General features: G+C 53.0%; 1 long non-coding RNA gene across 1 annotated transcript; it reads right to left on the bottom strand.

The window, feature by feature from the left end:
- Positions 1–11,770: 11,770 nt before the first annotated feature.
- LOC109253443 (uncharacterized) lies at positions 11,771–21,997 on the bottom strand. The gene is made up of 3 exons (XR_002074393.2): positions 18,276–21,997; positions 12,593–12,682; positions 11,771–11,972 (listed from the first exon to the last, which is right to left on the bottom strand). It is a non-coding gene; the product is annotated as an uncharacterized LOC109253443 (long non-coding RNA).

The raw sequence follows: 21,997 nt of genomic DNA, 5'->3' as shown, positions 1-21,997 counted from the left end.
CTGGCAAGGTGGACCGAGCCCTCGGTACACTGATTAGATGTCTGCTCCAAAGTTAGAGTCAGGCCTGCCTCCTCTCGGAGCTTGACCTGGATCTGCTGGATGCAGGCTGTCTACAAACTCTCGGATGACTCATTTACGACGGTGTCTTGGCTGACTCCCACAAATAGCTAACTACAGCTGTCACGGATGGATTTTACTAGTTTAGCTCAGGGAGGGGCTTATTTCAAAGTTTAGGTGGGAACTCCGATAGGTCAGCCTCCCTGGGCCGTCTCCCTTGCCACGTCAGAGTACGAGCAAGAAACAGCCTTCCTATCAAGTCCGAGGAGCCCGCTGGTGTCTTGAGTCCCCGTTCCCTGGAAAGGTGAGGCTGCCGAACTCCATTTCCTGAGTATGAGGCCCCTCAGAGGGTTTTTTCAGGTAGAACTGCCTATTGCTTTGGTTAATTCCTAACACAGCTTGCCCCTCATTCAGCTTAAATGCTCAATTCGTAAAGCCCCAGCCTCCATTCCTGAAAAGTTACCTTCTTGAAAACTTCATTGCAGGTGCTCTGGGAGACAGACCAAACCGTAGGTTTTGTCGCTGGAACCTGTGTCATTAGCATTAACTGCACAAGATACGTAAAGCTAAGGTTTTAGGCACTGACCATTAAATGTCAGTGAGAATGTAAAAATTTAAACTTTGAAAGTTAGACCATTTACAAAAGCATCAACCAACCAAACACCTCAACGTAAAACTAACAAAACAAAGCAAAAGACTGACAGACAGAGGGGCACCTGGGTGACTCAGTCAGTTCAGCATCCAACTCTTGATTTCAGCTCAGGTCTTGATATCACGGTTATGAGATCTCACAGTTGTAAGATCAAGCCCCATGTCAGGCTCCGAGCTGGGTTTGGAGCCTGTTTTAAGATTCTTTCTCTCTCTTCGCCTCCCCCTGGACCCTCCTCCGCTCATGCACGCACACGTGCTCTCTCTCGCTCTCTTTCACTCTCTCTCTCTCAAAACAAAACAAACAAAAAAACGAGAGGAAACTGTAAAACACGATTGAGAGAAATTACAGAAAAAATAAGTATGTGGAGGGATATACAAAGTTTAAGAATTAGGAGCCTGTCCTTTCTTCCCAACGTGATCTACAGATTCAATACAAAACAGGTTTTAAGATCCCAGCAGGGTTTCTTTTCACAGAAATTGAAAGCTGGGCTTCCATTTACAGTGTGGTAGAATAGTAACCTCCTATTGAACTCACCTTCCCACAGACGGCACTCTGAGCTTGGGACAAAATACAAAACACCTTTTCCTGGAGTCACCAGAGTGAGCAAAGGCAGGCAAATGCTGGGGAGGGGGGCTGCCTGTCTCAACACTCTTGACACTCAACACTCTGTCTCAACCTGTCTGGGACATCCCAGAAGGGAAGGAGTAAGAGAAACAGGGGCCTGAGTTCTGTTTATAAATAGGGCCTAAATCCCCAGGTGACACTGGACCACACGCATGGGGCCGACTCCAGGCAGGTAGGCTGAGAACAAAAGAACCAAGATGAGGTCTAACATGAGATCAGAGCTGCTGTCCACGGGTCGTTGTTTGTAGCCCGAGCACTGCCGAGTCTTAGCGTCACAACAACACGAACACAAAATAAAACCAACTCTGGGGATGTGTACGTATGACTCCAAAGTCAACAGAAAATAACAATGTGTCTAGGATACAATCCAAATTTACTTGATATACAAAGAAAAGGAGAATGTCAGAACCATTCTCAAACCAAAAAGGGTAAGTAATGGAGATTGATCCCTGATGTGACCCGAATTGTGGAATTAGCAAACAAGGATTTTAAAGTAACTGTTATAACTGTAATCACTGATGTAAAGAAAAATATGCTTTTAATGGGGGAAAATATTTTTTAAAAACCACAAGTGAGAACTAGAAACTATATGTATATTTTTGTTTATTTATTTTTATTTGTTTTAATGTTTATTTGTGAGAGAGAGACCGCGTGCGGGTGGGGGAGGGGCAGGGGGGTGACACAGAATCTGAAGCAGGCTCCAGGCTCTGAGCTGTCAGCACAGAGCCCGACGCGGGGCTTGAACCCACAGACTGCAAGGTCACGACCTGAGCCAAAGTTGGACGCCTAACCAACTGAGCCTCCCTGGTGCCCTTAGAAACTATTTTTAGAAAATGGAAATTGTATGGGGTGCCTGGGTGGCGCAGTCGGTTAAGCGTCCGACTTCAGCCAGGTCACGATCTCGCGGTCCGTGAGTTCGAGCCCTGCGTCTGGCTCTGGGCTGATGGCTCGGAGCCTGGAGCCTGTTTCCGATTCTGTGTCTCCCTCTCTCTGCCCCTCCCCCATTCATGCTCTGTCTGTCTCTCTCTGTCCCCAAAAAAAATAAATAAAAAAACGTTGAAGAAAAAAAAATTTAAAAAAAAAAGAAAATGGAAATTGTAGAACTGAAAATTAAAATATCATAAATATAAAGTTAACTAAATGGGCCTAACAGAAGAGTGAATGACAGAGGAATAATCAGTGAGCTTGAAGATCTATCCATAGACTTTATTCAATCTGAAAGAGTGGGGAATAAATAAAAGAGACCAAGGATGTGTGAGACCATTTCAAAATGTCTACGTACATGTAATTGAAATTACAAAATGAGAGGAGAGAAAGAATGGGGCAGGAAAAAGTATTTGAAAAAAATAATTTCTAGAATCTTCTATATGTGGTAAAAGACATGAATCTACATACTTGAAGTTCCATGGTCCCCAACCAAGATAAACACAGAGAAAACCATGCATAGGCCCATCATAGTCAAATTGCTGGAAGGCACATGTAAAGAGAAAACTCTTACAAGTAGCCACGCGGTCACAGCCATCCAGGGAACGACACGTGGAGTCTAATGACTTCTCATCAGAAACTATGGATGCCAGAAGAGAGTGGAACTACATGTACAAAGAGCTGAAAGAAAGCCTGTCAACACATTTGCAGGACGTCAAACCAGCTTTCAAGAATGAGAGTACGTAAATATATTTTAACATAAAAGAATATTAAAAGAAATCCTCACCAGCAGACGTGTATTACCGGACATGCTAAACAGGAAGTTCTTCGGGCTGAAGGAAAATGATACCAGCTAGAAACTCGATCATCAGGAAAGAATGAAAAGGATACATAACTGAATACACATACAAGAGTACTTTCCTCTTCATTCCTCTAAAATCCATACGTCTGTGTAAAGCAACAATTGTAACATTGCATCGTGGGGATCTTACTGTATGTAGCTGGGAGGCACACAACGACCGCAGACAATGGGCCTGTGACATTGGAAGGCTCTACATCTGGGGTACATTCTGCTATAGCGGCTCCCAGACACTGCGCACTGCAATCACCAAAGCCATTACTAAAAAAAACAAACTAACCACAAAGGAGTACGCCTCGAAATCCAACAAATAACTAAAGCAGAAAGGTAAAAAAAAATATTCAGGTCATCCAAAAGAAAGCAGAAGAGGACATTTTAGAAGAAACAAACAAAACAAATAGATTAGAGACCTAAAGCCCACCAAATCGATCATATTAAGTGTAAGGCATTAAGCACCTCGATGAAAAGGATATAAAAGCAAGACTCTACCATATGCTATTTTCACAGGAGGCATAAATTTAAAAATCTATCATGCCAACGGTAAGCCTGCCAACGCTGGAGGAGCCGTGTTAACATCACATAAAATGGGCTTTCACAGAATACTGTCAGAGATAAACAGAGAGGCTGCCTCGTGAAAAATGGTTACTTCATCAAAAAGACAAAAATCATAAATCGGTACGTACCTCATAACAGCTTCAAAATACATAAAGAAAAAATTGACAAAATTAAGAAGAGAACAGATAATTCAGCAATCGTTGCAGATTTTAACATGGGGCTCGCAGCACTGCATAGAACAAATGAACTAAAAAACTCGTGAAGGACACAACTGATCTGAACACTATATAAACTATGTTGAGCTAGTATTTTTCAAACACACCTAACACATTCTTTTCTCGTGTATACAGTATGTTTAGCAAGATAAACCAAATGCTGAGCTATAAGACAAGTCTCAATAAATATAAAAGGACTCAAATCATACAGAATATGTTCTCTGATTGTACTGGAATTAAATTAAAACCAATAACAACAAGATAGCTATAAAACCCCCAAATATTTGGAAATATCCAACTAATCCCAGGGTCAAAAAAAAAAAAATCACAAGGGAAATTTGAAAATATTTTGAACTGAATGCTACTGAAAATACCACCTACCAAAGTGTGTGGGTTGCAAACAAAAGCAAAGCACAGAGGGGGTTTTCATTTATAATATCCTCGTATTAGAAATTGACACGTTAGGGACACCTGGGTGACTCAGTTGGTTAAGCTCCCAGTTCAGCTCAGGTCACGATCTCACAGCTCGTGAGTCCGAGTCCTGTGTCGGGCTCTGTGCTGACAGCTCAGAGCCTGGAGCCTGCTTCAGATTCTGTCTCCCTCTCTCTCTGACTTTCCTCCACTCAGACACTGTCTCTCTCTCTCTCTCTCTCTCTCTCTCTCTCTCTCTCTCAAATATGGGTAGCTCAGTTGCCTGAGTGGCTGACTTTGCATGAGTTCGAGCCCCTCATCAGGCTCAGATCCTCTGTGTCCTCTCTGCCCCTCCCCTGCTCTCTCTCTCGCTCTCTCTCTCTCTCTCTCAAAAAATAAACAAATAAACATAAAAAAAAGAAATGGACACATTAGTTCTAAAATTCATGCAGAAATGCAAAAGGTCAAACATAGCTAAGATAATTGCAAAAAAGAGAAAAGCTGAAAAAAAAGGCGGGGGGCGGGGCACCTGGGTGGCTCAGTTGGTTAAGTATCCGACTTCAGCTCAGGTCATGATCTCACAGTCTGTGAGTTTGAGCCCCACGTCGGGCTCTGTGCCGACAGCTCAGGGCCCGGAGCCTGCTTCAGATTCTGTGTCTCCCTCTCTCTCTGCTCCTTCCCTGCTCATGCTCTGTCTCTCTATGTCTCAAAAATAAATAAAAACATTAAAAAAATCATTATAAAAAAAAGAGCAAAGCTGGAGGGTTACCCCACCACATATTCAACCACTGTAACTGGAGTATTTAAGACAGTGGGGTATTGGTACAATGGCTGAACAGGCCAACTGAATGGAATAGACGGTCCAGGAAAACCCTCCCACGTAGTCAGCCTACTCACAACAAAATGGACAACCACCTGCAGTGAGGAAACGATGGTTTTTGGTTTCCAATAATTAGCACTTCGTCAGTTGGCTACCCACAAGCAAGAAAAATGAATTTTTTTTTTAATTTTGATCCAAAAATTTTGATCCAAACCTCACACCATACAGAAAAATCAAGTCCAGCTGAACTGGAAGAGCTACATGTAAAAGGTAAAATAAAACTTCTAGAATGAAACATGTTTAGGGGCGCCTGAGGGGCTCAGTCGGGTAAGTGTCCAACTTTGGCTCAGGTCACGATCTCAGGGTTCCTGAGTTCGAGCCCCCAGTTGTGCTCTGTGCTGACAGCTGGGAGCCTGCTTGGGATCCTGTCCCTCTCTCTCCGCCCCTCCCCTGCTCATGTGTGCGCTCGCTCTCTCTCTCTCTCTCTCTCTCTCTCTAAATATTGTTTTTAATTCTAAAAAGAAGGAAACATATTTATGATCTTGGAGTAAGGTTTTGGTTTTTTTTAATAAGCGCAAAAAGCACTAAACCCTATAAAGGAAAAAAATGATAAATTGGACCACATTAAGAATTTCTCACGAAAAGGCACCACCAGAAGAACGGGAAGTGGCCCACCAAATGGGAGAAGATCTGAACAACACGGGAAAATGGACAGAAGACATCACCTCTGACAGACAGAGAGGATAACTGGGGCGTGAGAGGTGCTCAGCCTCATCGGTCACCAGGGAAATGCAAGTTAGGCCCGCCACAGACCTCCCCCACCCCAAGAGACCAAACTCGGAGGGGCTGACGCCACCTAGTTGGCCAGGAGAAGGAGCACCTGCCGATGCGAAGATCCTGGGCAACTTCTACAGAGCTTTGAGCAGCCTCAGCCCCCCCAGCAGGCCTCCCGCACACGTGCCCCACAGCAGGGCCCCGTGTGCACCAGCGGAAGGTGCTGCAGGGGCCCAAGCGGCACTGTTCATGGTCACCCCAAGCTGGAAACAACCCAAATTTCCATCAACAGTAAAATGGGTAAATAAACGGCAGTCTATTCACACAATGGCATTAAACGGGTGTGTTCGGTTTGAGAGAATGTGTTGATGCGTGTAGTTTTTTTGTAAATGTCACACTTGAGTGAAAGTCAATGAGGGAACGTGTCAGACTCATTTGTGCATGCTCAGCTTTCTAAGCTGGAAAGCCTAAAACAAACCCCTCATCCCGTAAGACAAGGACGTCAGGGCTCGGAGATGGTGAGTGACTTGCGTAAGGCCACCAGGAAATAGGAGAACACAGACCCAAACCCAAGTGTCCTGCGTCCCCAGCCAGGGCTGTCCCCACCAGCAATCTGCTGCCATCAAAATGCCTTCTTTCCTCCTCTCTGGTCGTGGTTAAACAATAACAACGACAACAACATAAAATTTGCCATCGTCACCATTTTTAACTGTACCGTTCAGTGCTGTTAAGAATTATTTGCACTGTTGGGGCGCCTGGGTGGCTCAGTCGGTTAAGCATCCAGCTTGGGCTCGGGTCATGATCTCACTGCTGGTGAGTTCGAGCCCCGTGTCGGGCTCCGTGCTGCCAGCTCAGAGCCTGGAGCCTGCTTCGTATCCTCTGTCTCCCTCTCTCTCTGCCCCTCCCCTGCTCACCCTCCCTCCCTCCCTTCCTCTCTCTCTATCTCTCTCTCAAAAATAAATAAACATTAAAATTAAAAAATGAATTATTTGCATTGTTGTGCAACAGATCTCCAGAACTTTTTCATCTTTTCAAACTGAAACTCTACACCCATTAAACAGCTTCCCGTTTCCCCTCCCCCTGGCCCCCAGCAACCACCAGTCTGCGTTCTGTCTTCATGATCTTGACTCTGCGTCGCTCATGTGAGTAGAATCATACAGGGTTTGTGTTTTTTGTGACGGGCTTACTTCACTGAGCATAATGTCCTCAAGTTCATTCATGTTGTAGCAGGTGTCAGAACGTCCTTCCTTTTTAAGGCTGAATCATACTCCAGTGTATGGATGGACTACATTTTATTTATCCATTCATCTGTCAATGGGTACCTGGGTTACTCCCCTCTCTTGGCCATTGTAAATAATGCTGCTGTGAACGTGGGTGTGCAGATGTCTCTTCGAGACCCCGATCTCGGTTCTTTAGGGGATATACCCAGAGGGGTTCTCGTCAACATTCTTAAGTTATCTTATGCTTGTAGGTTTTACCGCTTCCGCTGAACTTGAGGTCCTAGAAGTCAGGGATCAACTACCCAGTTAGGCGTTGGTAAATGTTTGATAACTGTCTTCCTAAGTGGGTGGGGGAGCCTTGATTTATAACATTTGCCAGTTTCCTTGGTGTACGGGCCAAGAAGGCACTGGAAGTCTCCAGTGTACCTGGACCCTGTGTTGCTACCCAAGCCCCATCCCACACAGCCAGGCAACACTACCCCCACCCCTGGAGAGCATAAACCAAAGACACCCAGACTCAACGGCAGGAGCCAAGCAAGGCGGCAGTGGAAGTGGACTGAGCGATGGTCTCTCCATTGAAGGACACCATTAAGGAAGGTTTCTAGGGCTCGGAGGTGCTGGTTAAACTCTACTTCTTGGGTTGGGAGGTGGGCACGTGGGCTCCTGCTTCCTTATTATGAAAGGCACACCATGATGTATACATTCTTGTATATACATGAGACATTAAGCACCTAAGAAGTCAAATAAAAACACACACAGACTCAGGTGCTGTGTGTACCCGCACAGGTAGGCACGCAGGTGCACCCAGCCTCTCTCGGAGTTCTACCCACAGGTTTCAGAGGGACCCAGTTACCTGCATTCTGAAAAGCTCATTCAGATGAGTCGCCCATCCCCTGAGGTTAAGACTCTATGCTCTAACACAAGAGATGCCCACACTCCCGATCTTTTCCGTCAGGATTCCTGAAGTGGGGGAATGGTTGGGATGAGTCACGTGCCCTTCTCTCGGGAAGCCAAAGAGAGTAGCATGTGTCCAAAGTATGAGGTTGGAGTCATGGACAAGCCAGTGGATCTCTTCTTTAGGGGAGAAGGCTTGTCTTCTCACACGTTAAAACCTTTCCCCAAATCCATGCCAATAGGCGTTTTGATATTCCCAGTCTATCAAAGGGGGTTGTTCAACTCGGAAACAGTTTGCAAAATTAAGGTCCTGCCCTGAGAACCCATATGCTGTTTTTAGAGTCCATACAGAAACTTCGTCAGCGGAACTAGGCAGAGTTCACGCTCTTCCACTCCCAATGTTTTATTTTTGTGAGGGGTTGATTTGTATTGTGATACAACGCACGCCACATAAAATCCACCACCGTAACCACGTCAAAGTATACGACTTAGTGGCAGTGAGCACATTGGCACTGTTGTGCAGCTGTCCCCTCTCAGTCCGGAACATTCCATCATTCCAAAGGAGACTTGGAAACAGTCAGTCCTTACCCCACTGTCTCCCCAGTCTCTGGCAACCATGAGGCCGCTTTCTGTCCCTGTGGATTTTCCTGCAAATGGGATCATACGACGTGTGTCCTCCCGGGCCCGGCCTCTCTCACTCTGCACTGTGTTTTTAAGGCTCGTCCACGCGGCAGTGTCCATGCCTCGCTCCTTATTGAGACCGAGTGACACTCCGCCGGTGGAGAGACCGCGTTTGGTGGACCCGTCCGTTGGTTGGCGGATGTTGGGTTGTTCTATCTCTGGAACGGTGCTGCTGTGTGCACTCGTGGGCGGACACAGGTTGTCACCTGTCTTGGGCACCCCCCTCAGAGAGGAGCACCGGGGTCGTGGGGCGACACTGGGCCAGGCTCACGGAGCCCCAGACTTCTCTTTTGTGTTGGGAACCCTTCCCGGGGCAGGTGAGGCCCGCGTGCGCGGGCAAGCTCTCACAGACGGTTCTCCACCGGCTGGATACCCGCCGCCTGTGTACCCGCCCTTCAGGTGGCAGGGCCACAGTGAAGAAAGCTGCCGCGAACATTCCCTGCCGGACAGCAGGGACAGAAACGCACGTTTCTCCCGGGAACACAGCTAGCTGTGGACGTTGGCACACAGGCGCGCAGCCCGTGCCCTGGAGGCCTGCGGCAGGGGCCACCAGGGGCCTCCCAGGCAGACGTGGGGGGAGGAGAGAAATGGGTCCAGGGACAGACTTCCACAGGGCAGGGACTCCATACGCAGGCATCTCCTTCCACGATGTGGGGAGGGGAGCGTGTTCCTCGATTCCTTGGCCGACGCCTCCCGGACGCCACCGTGCTCCAGGCCTGTGCTGGGCTCCAGGGACACGTGCCGGCACGGGAGGGTGACAGGAAATCAGAAAGGCCGTGAGTCAGGGAGTCACAGCCAGAGTAGCACAAGGACAGTCAGCAGGGTGATACAGAAGTGTTGCTTTGGAAGGGAGCCAGGAGGGCTTCCAGGAGGCAGTGTCGTGGGAGCAGGCCTACTCAGGCATGGCAAGGTGAGGGCCCAGCAAGGGGTTCTCCTGCAAAGGCAGGGCAGCTGGGCACTAGGTATTACCTGTGCTGGGCTGGTCTCCTCACTGTCCCACTGGCTAGTGGTGTAGACACAGGGCCAGGCAGGTAATGGTCACCCAGAATGGCTTTGGTCCCTCCTCTGTCCCCTCCTGCTGCATGGCCTCAGGCTGGCCTGGGGCTCAAGTTTGTCACCTCTGTGCCCTTCACTCTGTGTGCAAGGACCAGGGCGTGGGGAGGAGCCAGCCTGGCCTGATCCACAGAGCGGGAGGGACACGTGAAAAGAGACACAGAGCCTGTGCGGGACGGCTGTGCAAATGTCCTGGGCGGCATGGCCAAGGACGAGGTGCCTCGGGGCACACAGTCCCAGCGGCGTGTGGAGTCGGGGCCCCCCAGGCCGACCGGCAGACAGCAGGGCCCTCAATCCGCCCTCCTGTCAGGAGGGTGAGAACGTCCCAGCAACAAGGACACTGCTAGGCCCAGGCCCGCTGGCAGCGGTGGCATGGCATGCGTTCCCGCCCGTGCCACCCGGGGGAGGGGAAGCAATGGGCATCTCTCAGAGCCTGAGCAAAAAGCACGGTTGCCGCAAGGCCTCTCTGGGCTTCCTCACTGACCTGACACCCTGCTGGGGACACTGGCCCGCTTCCCAGCTTCTGCCCCCAAGGCCACCTTCTGGCCAGCCTGTGGCTGTCCGGTGTCGATCCTGGCTCCATCCTGGCACCCAGCAAGGGTCTCACATGTGGAAGGCCCCCAGCGGACGTCGGTGGCATAAATGCATCAGTGAGCAGGGGATTAATCAATCAAGCAGTTAATGAAAGAATGGATGGTGTGGTGACCCGAGGGTCCAGGGCCACCGGTTGTGACAGCCTCGGGAGGGCCCATTCTCACCACCTGGCCATGTCTGGACGGCACAGCCCACCCATCCCTGCGTGTCCCGTCAGCACTGCCTCCCCTCAGACACACTGACTGCTCTCCTGGATGGGGGCAGGGCGCGGGCAGAAGGCCGTCTTCCCAGTTCTCTTAGGACGGACTTAGCATCGGAGCAAAGTCGGTCTTAAGGAAGCATAGCCCACCTCCCCCTCCTTCCCACCCCGGCAGAACCCCCATCTGCGGCCTGCCTGTGGCAATTTCCTAACGTCTACTTACGGAGTTGACAAAGAGTGTGGGGGCTCTGCCCCTTTCCAGGGCCCTCCACCCCCCATTTCCTCCACTGGCCACCCAGGGGTGCATGTCCCTATGTTGGAAGGGGACCCCCTGCCCCAGCTCTCCCGGTGTCAGCGAGCCATGCTTGGCTTCCATGCACCCCTCCACGGGCCCCCTGCCCACTCTTCGTGCATCCTCTGGCAGCTCCCTGGGACAGGTGCGTGGGGCCCCTTGTCACCTGCAGGTGGCCTTATGCAGCCCTCTTTCAAGATTCACTGCGTAGAGCTTCTGGGATTCCAAATGCAGCTTCTTCAGAACTTCGAAGGCCGTGCTGCTGTCACCTGGGCCCACGTGTGATGGCCGCCAGATCCAGGGCCAGTCAGATCCGGGGCTCTTCACAGGGGACCTGGCCTGCTCTCTGGAAGATTTAAGAGTCAGTTTGATGTGCCCTGGTTCTAGAAATGTTGCAACACCCTGTCTGGGGTGGGTTTTCATTCCTTTGGCCTAGAGCCTCACGTCCTCCTGTTCTAGGACATTTTCTGGTGGATGACTGCCTTGATGAAGCTCTCCCTTCTGTGTTCTCCTAATTCACTAATTATACGTTAGATTGTGCCTAAACCAGTGGTCTAATTTTATATTTTCTCTTGTATTTTTTCATTTTGCTTTTTTCTAATTTGTGGGAAACTTATCTTTGAGTTTTCACTTTTGCTATTTATATTTTAATTAAAAAAAGAGCTCTTTTTAAAAATTTATTTATTTTGAGAGAGAGAAAGAGAGCACACATGCACAAGCAGGGAAAGGGCAGAGAGGGAGAGAGAGACTCCCAAGCAGGCTCCATGGTGTCAGCACAGAGCCCAATTCAGGGCTCGATCTCACAAACCCTGAGATCACAACGTGAGCTGAAATCAAAAGCTGGACACTTAACCAACTGAGCCACCCAGGTGCCCCCCCAAATGAGCTCTTACTTATTCTCTGCCTGTTCCTTTTTCATAACATCTTGTTCTCAGGTCATGGGTGTGGTACTTTCTCTTAGAGATTTTTTTCTTTTTTACATGATCTTTTGCTACTCTTATTGTTTCTGTTTCCTTAGGGCTCCTTTATTTTGGTAGGTATGGAATCCGTCTTTCGTGTTAGATGCTCTTACCTCGAGGGGCTGGTGGTGACCCTGGAGGTTTGCTGGTCTTCATGAGAGGCACTAGGTGTTAATACGAGCAGTGTGGCTGGGTGGGGTGAGGGTAGACTACTAAAGTTAAGCAGCAGGGTCCAGACACTCGGCCAGAAGTCTTGGGAAGCCAGGCCAATTCTGCAGAATCCCCCCATCTCCTGCACGGGAGGCAAGCCTGGCGGCCAGAACTCTGGGAATTAGCAGAGTCAGGGCCAAGGTCACCTCTCAAGATGTGCCTGTGAACTCATCTCCCTGTTCCTCCCTGGCCGGTGCATGTGGTTGTGCCTGGGCCCCCCTGAGCCCCGAGAGAGAACCCGGGGCCTCCAGTCTTCTGCCAGCCTCTGCAGCCTGGGTCTGGGGTCATAACTGCTCGTGCTTGTTCTAAACCCCCCTCCACGCCCCACCCTCAGAGCCCCCTGGCGTGCTGGAGCCTCTGTGGTTTCCCCTGGTCCGACTGCCAGGGCCTCCGCGGCACCTGTCTTCCAAATGAGGGAGAGGAGGTGCCACAGCGTCCCTCTGTGGTCCCTGCTGGGTCCTGGGAGGGGATAGCGGTACGTGTGCCCGCTAAGCTAGGTTGAACCGGAAGTCACCCCCTTACATTTGGATTTGTCTGAAAGGCACTTTTGGAAGCTCTCACTGTTGCTGTCCCTCATCTCCCGCTACCACCATACGTACCTCCAACTACTCAGTAGAAACACTGGCCAGAGGTGGGGAGGGCGGGGGAAGTCTTCTGGAAACATCAAGAAATGTCACTTGAATGCCTGTCTGCAAGAGAAGGAAGAAAAGCTGTGTCTGACCCAAGAGCTGAAAGCTGGGGGGTTGTGGTGAAGGGGCCAAGAGCACCTGCCAGGTCCACCCCCCCCCCCCACCCGCCGCTTCAGGAAGAATCTGGGCACAGTGTCATAGGACAATTACATGAGTTGCTGATAAATAAAACCAGGTTTCTCATGAAATCCAGATTTCTAGGGGTGCCTAGGTGGCTCAGTCGATGAAGCATCTGACTCTTGATCTCAGCTCAGGTCATGATCTCACGGTTTGTGAGTTCCAGCCCTGCTGGAGGGAGGGATTCTCTCTCCCCCATCTTTCTGACCTCCGACCCTGCTCGCACGCTCCCTCTCTCTCAAAAATAAACAAACATTTTTAAAAATCTAGATTTCTAACTCCTCTTGAAAACCGGCGGGCCTGGAAGCTCTGGAGACAGCACTGCGTCGGGCACTTAAAGCCAAGTGTGCTTGACAGGCCACTTAATTTTCCTGAGTTTCTATGTATTTATCTGTCAAATAAAAATTGACTTTAAACTTCTGACAAACCACCTGGGGCGATGGCCGTCCCTCCCCCCCAAGAAACATGACGTCCAAACCCCGCCCGCCACGACACAGCTCTCCCCACCAGGGAGTGTGCGAGCCCCGGGCCTGGAGAGTAGGGCAGCAGTGGGCGGGACCAGGGCCTTGGCCTGTCTCCTCCACCCACCTGGCAGCAGTCTGCCCTGCACATCTGGACTAGGTGCTCACACCTGCTGCAGGCACTGGGGACCAAGGCTGCCCTCACAGGGCTGGCATCCTAGGGGGCAGAGCCAAGGGCACCTATAGGGATAGGATGTGGGGGGTAAAGTAGGGAGGGATGCAGGGGATGCGGGGCGGGGCTGCTTGGCCATTTTCACAGGGTGGCTGGTGGCTGCAGGTGGCCCGTCTGTTTGGATGACATCAGAAAGAGAAGGGAGGGCTGGCCCATAGGAAGCCCAGAGGAAGAGCATCAAGGAAGTGGAAGACCGACCTCCCTGGCATTTCGAGCCCCTCAGGAATGAGGATGTGGGTCACAGCCCCAGGTAGGCCCCCAAGACCTGCAGAGGTGACAGCAGAGGTGGGGTGAGGCTGGCCTGGCCGGGAAGGCTGGACAGCGGAGGAGGGAGGGGGTGAGCACCAGCTGAGCCCCGAGACCAGATGTACCAACTAGGCTGGTTTGCCTACCTCCTCTGTGAGACCTCCCTCCAGGAAGAGAGGCTGGGGCAGCCCTGGAGGAACGGCCACGTGCAAGGGGACGGCACCTGTGGGCACAAGGAGGGAACTGCGGCCACACAGATCTCCTTTCCTAAAGGGACTTGCAGTCCAACTGTGAGAGGCTGAGCACCTGTGGCCTGAGGCTCTGACTCAGCCTTTGTTGAGCCCAGCAGAGATGGTGGGAGGCAGTGGCACCAGGGTCTGGCCATTTCTGCCCCGTGTGGGGCTCCTCCCCCAGACTTTCTCTCCTCAGCAGCAGCTCCCGCTGGGTGGGCAGAGACTTGGCCAGGCCTGCAGAGTGGCTGACAGCTCCCAGCCCAGCCTGACTTCCCCGACCTCCCCCATGGGTGTTACTCCCAATAATCCATACCATCCCTCGTCTCGGCACCTGCTTGCCAGAGAAGCCAGCCTGGGACCCTCTCGCTTGGACTTTGTGTGATGACAGGCAGGGCAGCCGGGACAGCTCATCTATTCACTCAGCAAACGTGTGGGGTGGATGTGTAACGGCACGCTGGAGACCGTGGCTTTCCCAGCCTGGGTGTGCACTCGGGCTCTGCTCGGACGGTGGGCACGCTCCCCACCTGTCCTTGTCCTCAGTCTCCTGTTTGTGAGACCACTCTGGAGCGTTGCTGTGCCCGTCAGGCTGCTTAGCACGATGCCCGGAACACGCTCAACAATTACAAATCTCAACTGCTATGGTTTCTCCTTCGAGCACTCGTTGCAAAGTATTTACCGTGTGGGCCTTATTTTTCCGAGAAATGAAAACGCGTGGTCTGCGTGCATCAGGATGGGGATGGAAACAACAGGCTTGAAGGCCTGGAACTGGAGATCAGGGTCTCTGGGCTGCATGCCCGCGTCCACTGTGCTGCGTGACCAGCCAGGCTAAGAGGCTTCTCCCAGGGGTGGCCAGTCCCCTCCCAATGCCAAGCTTTGAAGACAGTTCTATCTGCCCTGCTCATCTGAGCACAGAAGTCTGCCCCTCGGGCAAATGCTGGCAGGGAGTGGACACTTGGTGCCGAGGCACTCGCCCAAGCAGGGAAATGAGTCTCCTTCCCGGATGGAGCAGCAGCACCACTGACACGCGGACACCCTGTCCCCAGATAACATCGGGCCGGGGCCGGTTGACCTCACATGTTGCTGTGGGAATATAGCGTGGGACGGCCACTTTGGAAAACAGTCTGGCCGTTTCTCACAATGTTAAATATGGAATGACGACGTGCCCAGGCAATTCTACTCCTAGGTATATACCTGGGAGAGAGAAAAACGTAAGTCCACGCAAAAACTTGCACACAAATGTTCACAGCCGTGTCATTCGTGGTAGCTGAAAATTAGAAACGACCCAAACGGCCATCACCTGAGAAAACACAAGCAACTTCGTACAGTGGAATGTGACTCAGCCATAACAAGGAAGCACCAATCAACACTGCAATGTGGATAAGCCTTGAAAACGTGTATAAAGGATGCCAGGTGAAAGAAGCCGTCACATAAGACCACGTAGTGTAGGGGCACCTGGTTGGCTCAGTCGGTTGAGAGTCCAACTCTTGATTTTGGCTCAGGTCATGATCCTAGGGTTGTGGGATCGAGCCCTGCATTGGGGTCTGTGCTGAACACGGAGCCTGCTTGATATTCTTTCTCCCCTCCCCCGCTCATGCGCGCGCGCATGCTCTCTCTCGCTCTCTGAAATAAAAGCCAAAAACAAAACAAAAAAAAGGACCACATAGTATAGAATCTCATTGCAGTGAAATTTCTAGAACAGGCAAACCCACAGTAGTTGCCTAAGTGTCAGGGAGAGTGGAGCGTAGAGTGATTACTAGTGGCTAGAGGTTTTGGATGAAGTGATCCAGGAATTCACTGGAGGTGGCTTTACGCCTCTGGTGCTATGCTAAACCCCACTAAACTGTACGCTTTGAATTTTCTCAACGTTTATTTATTTTTGAGAGAGAGACAAACAGAGCATGAGTGGGGGAGGGGCAGAGAGGGAGGGAGACACAGAATCCGAAGCAGGCTCCAGGCTCCGAGCTGTCAGCACAGAGCCAGACGTGGGGCTCAAATCCATGGACCGTGAGATCACAACCCAGGTTGAAGTTGGATGCTTAACTGACTGAGCCACCCTCGTTTCCCTAAACTGTACGTTAAAAAAATTTTTTTTGTTTGTTTATTTTTGAGAGAGAGAGAGAAAGAGAGAACAAGTGGGGGAGGGTAGAGAAGAAGACACAATCCAAAGCGGGTGCCAGGCTCTGAGCTGTCAGCACAGAATCCAACGTGGGAGTAGAATTCACAAACTGTGAGATCATGACCTGAGCCTAAGTCAGACTCTTAACCGACTGAGCCACCCGAGCGCCCCTAAACTGTATGCTGTAAATGGGTGAATATTATGATATGTAATATCTCAAAATTTTTATTTATTTTTATAGTTTCATTTTTTTAAAGTTGATTTATTTTGAGAGCGAGCGAGCACACGTGCATGCACACGCAGGGGAGGGGCAGAGAGAGAGAGAGGGACAGAAGATCCCAAGCACGCTCTGTGCTGACAGCAGCGAGCCCAATGTGGGGCTTGAACTCACGAACCGTGAGATCATGACCTGAGCCAAAACGGACGCTCAACCACTGAGCTACCCAGATGCCCGTCCATAAAACTTTTAAACAAATAAGGAAGTGAATAAGGCATGAATTCCAGTCCAGCCCATGGTGGAGACACCAGACTCTGGAGTGATCATCCCGAGGTCCCGCAGTTCACGCTGAATGCTGTCTGTGAAAACACTCTGCCCCCAAGCCCAGCAAGAGTCCCAAGGCAAACGTGGCTCTCCTGGCCCAGAGCTTGAGAAAGGCAAGTATGTATTCACGTAGGTCTGTGATGGCCTGTAGGAACAAGATGGGCCACGGGCTGTGGTTTCGGGCGCCGTCCTCTGTGTGTAGCCGCTGGTACCCACTGGAAACGCTGGAAGTGATCTTGTACTGAGGAGCCATCTTCCTGGGGTACGAGCCCTCTTCCCAGCCCGGCCCACGTGCTGCCTTGTGTCCACCTGGGCACCTACAGGCTCCTCATGCACATTATTTCTTTCCACCCGGTGCATGAATCCAGCCTTTGCGTTCAGGATGTTTAAGGCAGCAGCAGAAGGGAAGGTTTATTGGGTTAACACCCCAGACCTTAACGCAGCGAAAATACTCGTGTGCCTGGCTCATCCGCGTGCTCCAGCCTTTCACTGGGCCGTGAGAATGTCTTAGTAAGTGTACAAGGGGCACTCAGGCTGGCTTACGGAGCGCTGTCAGTGGAGTCCAGGCTTTGGGAGCCTGGGTGGTCTCTCCCACTCCCTCTTTACTTCGTTCTTGGGGCTGCAGTCCTGCCCCACCGGCACACAGGGCCCAGCCTTGGAGTCGACTTGGAGCAGGCATCCTAGGACGCTCCGGGTCAGCCTGTGGGTTTCCATGGCAACTGCCGAGGATGTGCGGTGAGGACAGAGCCTTGAAGAAGTAACTGCTTCCCCAAATGCCCGGCTCCAGCCTCAGGGCAGCCCCCATCCGGGACACCTTTGAAGGGTGAGCTCCTTGAGCACAAAAGTCACTTCTGGTCCCTGACCCCCAGGGCTGAGGGCTGTGGGGCACGGCGCGCAGGCCAGCGGCCCGACGCTCCAAAGGGAATCCCGGCCCCGCTATCTGCTGGTTGTGTGGCTCTGGCCGAGCACCTGGCTGGCCGCCTCCCCTCCGAAGGTGCGGTGTCACACCTCCAAGGCCCGGGACCGGGGTCAGGGGAGGGGAACACACGACCGGGCGGGCACCGGTGCCGGCACGGGGCAGCTCAGTAAACACTGGCCGTTGTGGGCACTTAGTAAAAGCACGGTGGGTTGCCCTGGAACCAGGCTCTCCGTTTACTTTCTTTCCAAGTGTGATAGACACGCGCACAAAAGTGCTCAGGTCACGTGTGTTCAGCTCCACGGATATCCACAAATGTAATGCACCTGTGTAACCAGTACCCATGCGTGGCTGGCTCCCAAAGCCACGCGGGCTCCTTCGAGCCCTTAGGCTCCCAGTGACCGCCACCGTAACAACACGGGCGTGCTTCCCTGTGAGCCTACGTGCAGGGGGTCAGGCCATCGTTTTCCGTCTCTTTCTCTTGCCACCCTGTCCCTGCAGCCGAGTTCCACTCACACTCAGTGCCCCAGAATCTTCCAGCAGGGCACACGCTGCCATCAAAGGTCCAATCTGCTGCCAGCGGGCCCGGGGGTTTCCGGTTTCACTGCGAAAGCGTTCTGGGGCACAACTACTGGTGAGCAGACGCACCGTCGCTGGGTCCTCAGAGCCATCTTTTAGGGGCACGGGGCCATACACTCCCCTTCCCTGCTCGTCACATCCCCTCTCCTCACCCTCAGCTGTGGCCTTGGTCACTTGGTCGTCCTTTCCCTCTTCCCTCGGGAACTGTCAGGGGACAAGGTCCAGGTGGCCGGCAGGCGGCCCGGACCGACTCGCCGTGCTGGCCGCTCTCATGGCCCCTGTAAGCTGAGCCTGACAGACAACAATGGCACGCTCCCCTCGAGCCAGGCCAGCTGTGCAAGGGCTCTCAGGCTGATGGGGGGCAGGGTGGCACCATCAGGGGCCCCCACCAACTAGCAGGGGGGGGGGAACCAGGAGCCACCCCCAGGCCATCTCCACTTTGCTGTCCAGCTCTGTCCTCAGCAGGCCACCCCCAACCACCCCCTCACCTGCCGGGAGGCTGTCCCTCCGGGCCCCTCTTGGCCTGGATGTCTCTTCTTCCCTGGAAAAGGCCGAGAGGGGCCCCAGGCAGAGGGAAGAGGTGGCAGGGTCCTGTGGCTGAGGATGGCTCCGGCGGCGGTCCTGAGGCCGCCCATACCCCACCCAGGCTGTCACCCTCACCGCCAGGGCCCCGCAGGCAGGGATCCGGGACGGGGCATGACTGGGTTCTTCTGTGCGCTAGTCCCGCGTGAGCAGCTCCTTGCACATTCAGTGCTCGTCTCTCTGAGGTGGGGTCCAGATGTCTCAGACGCTGGGAGAGCCCACAGCCAGGAGGCCGCGGGCCAGGTTCCAGCAGTGAGGCCCAGGAACATGTCCCCCCACACTGTCGCCACTCTTCAAGCCTTGGGGAGCAGCAGCGGAGTTGACCGCCATCAGGAGAGAAGCCTCTCGGGCCTCCTCTGGTGCCCTCTCCTATTTCCAGAATCTCGAACGGTTTCCCTCTGAACTTCTGAGGGGCAGCTCCCCTTGGGGAGCCAACTCTGCTCAGCGCTCTGCCCAGCGGGAAGCCGGGAAAGGTGGCTGTGGCTTGCTGGGGTCGGGGCCCTAATGTTTTTCTTGGACTTCTCACTCCCTAGCTCCCTCACACCAGAGTGCTTAACTGGGAAAGGGTGGAGAGGGAGGGGAGGGGAGAGGGCAGGGGAAGGGGAGGGGAGAGGGGGAACAAGATGCATGAACCTCAGGCCCTCACCTACTGGTGCTCCTCGTGTCTCTAAGGAAAACAGCCCTGTAGGGCCCCGGGCAGGAGGAAATGGATTTCAACAGGATTCACAGAGAGCAGGTCAGACCTCAGAATTCTTGGCTCCGGAAGAACAACAAGATCCCCTTCCAGTCTTTTCTCTCCCGGCTCCTCGGCCACCGAACACCCCGGGCCTCCAGCCCCTTTCCCTGCTGGGAAGGCCTAGTAGGTGGCACCTTCAAAGCCAGCCCTGATCTCCGCGCCCAGCCCGCCCGTACTCTCGGCTGCCTCCGGGCGGCGCTACCTGCAGCGGGGCCAGGGCTTCCCCAGAGGCGAGCACCCGCCTCCCTTGTGCCAGCCTCAGGAGACGGGTGAGGTCCTGCCCCGCTGGCATGCTCCCACGCTTCAGGCCACTGACTTGACTTGCTCTGTAGATCACCCATCACTGACGTGTCTTTGAATCAACTCACCTGTTACGTTTTGCTCCCAGCAAGCAGTGATACCTAGCATACCCATGGCCCATACTTCCTCAGGGGGACATCAGAGTCACAGTGATAGGCTGCGGCAACGTGCCCTCCTCTTGCAGGACGCTGGCCGTGTGACGCTGCCAGCCTGTGATGGGACCCAGGGCGGCGTCCCACGTCCACACATTCACACCTGTCCTTATGAGGGCCCGCTTCACTCTTCTCCATACACACAGCAGGTGCTTAGGTAAGCGGCTCACGTCTGCAGTGGGTGGTCCTCGGCACAGCCAGCTTCCCAGTGGGTGGGCCCAGGCGGTGGGCTCCTGGCCCCTGCCAAGGCCCCCACGGGCACGGTCTTCCAGGCTCCTCACCAGCACTGACGAGATGGGCAGCACAGCTATAATCTCTGTCGGACAAACGGAGAAACTGAGAGAGGGAGTCCGAACTGCTCAGGGTTTCCCAGCTCCTCAGCAGTCTCTCCATCCACCCCCCCCCCCACACCCCAGGAGTCTAAGGCTTGGCGATAGATAGGCTCCGTGAAGAGCTGTCTAGGGTGGACGTGCTGGATGGGTGTGCCCCAGCTTGGGACACAGACCACGCCGATGACCTCCAGAGTCAAGTTTAGGTACTGCCACAACCGTTCCCCTTCTCAAACCTTTTGCAAAGTACCCTCCGCTCTGGGCAGGACACCAAGGAATGGGTGGTAGGACTGGCATTCCTGGGCCTGTGTGCCCCATATATTTTTAGCCTCTGCCCTGCCTGGGCATTTGCCCCGTGGCTAATGTCCTCAGGGAACCACCTAGCTGCACACCAAGAAGACTAGCAGGCTCTTGGAGGTCTCCAGGAATGACACCACACCCTGGTCCTGAGGCTTCGGGTCTAATTCTCTTTTCCAAGACAAAACCAACTCCTGTTAGTGAAGAGTCCTTCCCCACCTCCAACACAGAGGCCTGTGGCCCAGAAACCAGGATCTGGGAGGCACGGAATCTGTAACATTGGGCAAGTCATGTTCTAGAGCTGGAAAGTGGAGGGAAGGAGGGCTGTGGCTGCACGGGGGGACAACCAGGCCAGATGGTTGCAGAGATGATCAGGGGACAGGGGACGACAGCTACTCCAGACAGGTGCGCTCCCAGGGAAAGGCTGTGCCACAGTGAGGGAGAGCCCTACCTCTGTTCCAGGAGCAGGATGCCCGGATCCCCAGAGATCTCTCTCAGTGGGGCAACACCAATCCCATGGCCGTCCTGTCCTTGCTCTCCTCACCACTGCAATTTTCCACGAGTCAAGAACCAGGTCTAAAATGTACAGGTAGCTCTTGGCAGATACATTTTGAAGACTTTTCCATCTCTTCTGCTCCCTTTTCTCAAATTCTGGTACTGGCCATGGCTGAGTGCCGGTGGGACCAGAGTGTTCTGTGACGGGCAGGCACCTGTCCTGCCAGCAGCTCCTCTGTCCTGTGCTGGATCTCAGTCCTCCTCTGTAAGACCAGGGGAGTCAGAACGCCTAGTCTGTGGGGTGGCTCAAGTTGTTCCCTGCAGTGGCTTTCATTCGTTTGTTTGGCACTCTGGTAAGAAACACATCCCACATTTGACCCAGTACCCACGTAAATATTCACACATATAAATGGCCTCAACGCAAAACAATATTCTCACTATGTGGGATGCCCTGATATTTTCCGTTTTATTCTGTTTCATTTTTATAAAATACTGGTCACCATGCACCAAGTTTCTTCCAGGGCCCAGCACTAATCCCTGATCTGATGGGCCGGGCCAGAGGGAGAGACGGACAAAAAGCCAGCGCACACGTGCGCGCTCTTAGTGGCTGACCGCGCAGGGACAGTCGGAGCCCCCCTCTCCGCCTCTCACCGAGGACGCCCAGGAGGCCTCCGGGCTGGAGCCGGGCGGGCCAGGCCAAGCCAGGCGGGGCTTTGAGGCGCTGGTAGCGGGCTGGGATTTATTTTAAGGGACACGAAGCTACCGCAGGTTTGGGGGAGGGGAGGGATTAAAAGAGAAGATGCGCTCAGCACTTTATATTTAGCGGCTGACGCGCCGGAAGCGCTCGTTACCCGCAGCTGCCACTGCGCCCAGAGGGCAGCCCCCGCCTCCGCGTCTGGGGCAGGGACCCCGAACCCCGCCTTCAACTCCCTGAGCAGGGACTCCCGAGCCCCCGCCTCCACGTCGCAGGCAGGGACCCCGAA

The sequence above is a fragment of the Panthera pardus genome, unplaced genomic scaffold (genome assembly GCF_024362965.1).
Source record: "Panthera pardus isolate Hobbes unplaced genomic scaffold, ASM2436296v1 HiC_scaffold_25, whole genome shotgun sequence".
Lineage (NCBI taxonomy): Eukaryota > Metazoa > Chordata > Mammalia > Carnivora > Felidae > Panthera > Panthera pardus.
This window is presented reverse-complemented; position numbering and strand designations above follow the sequence as displayed.